The following is a 3,716-nucleotide window of genomic DNA, read 5'->3' on the forward strand; positions in this document are numbered from 1 at the left end:
ACAGACATTTTAAAATCTGACGGAGAAATAAATATAATATTGACATCACGATTTTTTCTGAATAAAAAACAAGAAAGAAATAGTGACTACAAGATCTTTTGCCACTCGTTCATCAACTGTTTGAATGCAATTCCACGCATGACGAAATGAGGCAAATTTCCCGTAAGTGAATGCAAAATTGAGTTCAACAAATAATTCCTCATAAAATTATTATAAGAGAACTGCAGATTACAAAATAAATAACAAATAAGTTTTTTTAAAAAAATTGATATTTTTCAAATGAAACTGAACAGCAAAAAAATTGGAGCTTATCAACTTGAGATTCTGGTTAGTGAACGTTGCGTTTTATCTGAATTTCATAAGTAGGTGAAATGACTAGTTTAAGGGATCAATGGTGAGAAGATTTCAAAATGGGATTTTAAGTTGGAGTAACTTTGCCCCAAAATTGAAGTTTCACTTTGCGAAAATGGGGGTGCTAACTTACATTTGCCTCTGAGCATATGGCTCATTAATGAAAGCTAGTTTTATGACCATTAAAATTCTCAGGTGTATTTTGTATCATTCATTTGAATCATTTTGTATTTTGAGTAATTCATAACTCATTCCAAAATTGTTTTTATGCCAACCACAAACCCAAAAAGGACTGCAGAATAGTGACAGGGAGTTGAGGCAACGTCGCATTCCTGGCGTATTAATTGTAAAAACTTAGTGTTGATGTAATTTCTATTAGCTGCATTAAAAAGTGAGTTCCAGTGACAAGCTGTTTAAGGATAGGGCCAACAAGCTCCGAACTTAACTAGCATAACAAATTCAAGCGCTAACCATTGGACGATTTGATCCAAAACACCAGCAAATATGGTCAATTTGCGAAAAGTTTCGAGTTGACTACCGCGCACCAAACGTGTTTTTTGAAATTGGTTTTATAAGTTTGGTAACGAGCGTCAAACATAGAAACTAACAAGCTGCAAAAAACTGTAAATATCCAAAGCAGTTTCATAGCAATCACATGATTACTTCAATAAACCAATTGTTTAGAACTAAGGGCCAATTTTGTTGAATTATAGCTCGTTATTTTCAATTTATTTTATTAGGGTCAGTTTAATTCATTTATGCGACTACAATTCTACTGTGAAAATGTTGTTTTTTAAATGAGACAAATCTCGGTGCAGTATGGGATTGTTTTAAACATAATTTTACTATATTTCACCCAACAGATTTTTTTATGCGTTTTAAATATTTCCTGTCTCATTAGCCAATGTCCGCTCATGATTACTATATGAAAAATTTTTGTGCTTTAATTTTTTACAAGAACAGTTTAGGATGAGTCACTTCGCTTGAAAGACTGCAGAACAAAAATAAGCAATTAGTAACAAAGATTCAATACCCATTCGCTTCCAAATCCGATTTAGTTTCAAAAGATAGTATTTTTGGATAATGGAACTTAACTTACTTTCTGAAATCACTCGATCTTCGACATAGGAGCTAAGCATTATAAACGATTAATTATAATCACAAAGTCTTGATACTGAATAATACTTTCAATCAAAATAAAAGTTTTGCCCCTTCAAAATAATGGAGAAATGAAAAAAATTGTTGGTATTGAAAACATTTCAATCAAGGTTGGAGAATTTTCTACTTATTTTTCCCAATGCAACATTACAACAAAAAAGTAACGTTTAATTAACTAAAAATCTTAATCGCGCCTACTTCATGTCAATATATGTTAGCGAAAGCATAGAAAATGAGGCATAATGGGGGAAATCAATTATGAGTGAACTATAGCGTGAAGCATTTTTCTCTGGTTGTCAAGAAACATACAGAATTGTTTGTTTCTTTATGTTTATGTTTTTAATTTTTGTTCCAGGTGTCAGAGGTTTGTTTTACGTGCTACATGAATATGTGATTGAACTTTAAAGAAAACTTTCCTGCCGGAATAAAAAATATGGCGCTACCGTAAAGGAGATGATGGCACACAAAAAAGCAGATATGAATAAGTGGAAAGAAAGACCTCATTTTTTTGGCAAACTTAGTATTGAATTTTTGTTAACACGAACTAATGCCAAGGAACAGTGCCGACAAAAAATTGTTAAAATTAAATGAAACATTTATTGGCTGGGAGCTGAGAAGGAGCAAATAAAACTTAAAATGCAAAAAACTAGAAAGTTGGCTGAAATTACGTATACTTTACGAAAATCTTTTGTGTTCAGTTTAAGAGAGAATAGAAAATAAAGATTATATGAGAAAGAAACCCCATAGAACATTTGACTAAATTAAACTTTTCCAATATCAGGTAATTTTTTCATCAAATTTCAGTTAGTTTTTATTTCGCGAAATTGCTGATGAGCAAAATGACAATATGAAAACTAAACTGTAGTTAGAGAACAAATTTAAATGAAGCACATTTTTTGTCGATACAAATTCCCACAGTGTCAGAAAATTTAGGCAAAACGAATTATAATCGGAAATAGTATATCTGAGCTGATCATAGAGTGCATGCAGTTTTTGTCTGCGTTTGCATAGCGAAATCTTGGCCGAAAAGAACACACGTTTGATTTTTTTATATTGCTTATATTATCTGTGGAATCATCTGATCATAACTTTGTGCTCTATGAGCAGAAATCTGAATAGAGATTTGTTTTTCGGCATAATAATTTTTTCGGCATCAACTAGAGATGTGATGTTAACATGCAAGAGGAGAAGACACCAGATGAAAACATATATCAGATCTTTTCTGTCCCCCCTCAGCTTAATGGGCTTATGTCTTTTACGCCCCAGGCTCACGTGCTAAGTATAATATAGTAATGTGCTATATAACACAAAAAAGTTATAGAAAATATAATCAGGCAAAAATCAGAAGTGAACAAAATTGGATCGACCAACATTCAGCATGGCAATAATGAGACAAGCAATAGCCATCATGGTAGATTGGGGTTTAATTTCTATAGTGATAGAGTTAGAGTCAACGAAGTTTGGCCTTAAAATCAATATTGAAATTGAATCCATTTTGACGAGGTCGATTCAAGCAAAGTTTTTGCTAAATCATATCTGAGATCTTTCCTGTTTCCCCCAGTATTTTTAGGCCCCCTGTTACAAAATATATGTTGTTATATAGCACGTTGCTATGTAAAAATATCACGTGCGCCTGGGCGCGTAAAAGATATAAGCCCATTAAGTTGGGGGAGGGGGGGGGGGCTAAAACGGAATAATTAATTTAAATGAAAAGTATACCGCATTGTACGTTGTTTGATGGTCACATGTTAGGCCATATGAAAAGACTAATACATTTGAAGTGGGGCAATTTCTCCATATTTATTACATGGCCAAGAACACTACTAAATTCGATCACTTAACTATTATATCAAACTGTTTTCCTCTTTTCGTTCGATCCCTGTTTTGGTGAAAGCCAAGTAAACCGGAGACAAAACAAGCTGACGTAAATGCAAGCCTTTAACATTCGCCTAGACAAGGGTTGATAACCTCCCGGTGGTGGTGGACAAACGGAAATATCCAACATTTCTTTAAAGATTACATAACAGTTACATAATCATTCATATTTGTCATTTGGATATTATCGAAATCTGTTTTGGTTGGGCAAATTTCTTATTGAAAAAATTTTACTAGGCTAAACTTTGCGCTCATTTAATTTTCGGATCTATTCTGTGAACGTCCCCCCCCCCCCGAGTTTTTTTTTGTGATCACATAAATTATGGGTTGTT

This window comes from Convolutriloba macropyga, chromosome 8 (genome assembly GCF_964194025.1).
Source record: "Convolutriloba macropyga chromosome 8, txConMacr16.3, whole genome shotgun sequence".
NCBI lineage: Eukaryota > Metazoa > Xenacoelomorpha > Acoela > Convolutidae > Convolutriloba > Convolutriloba macropyga.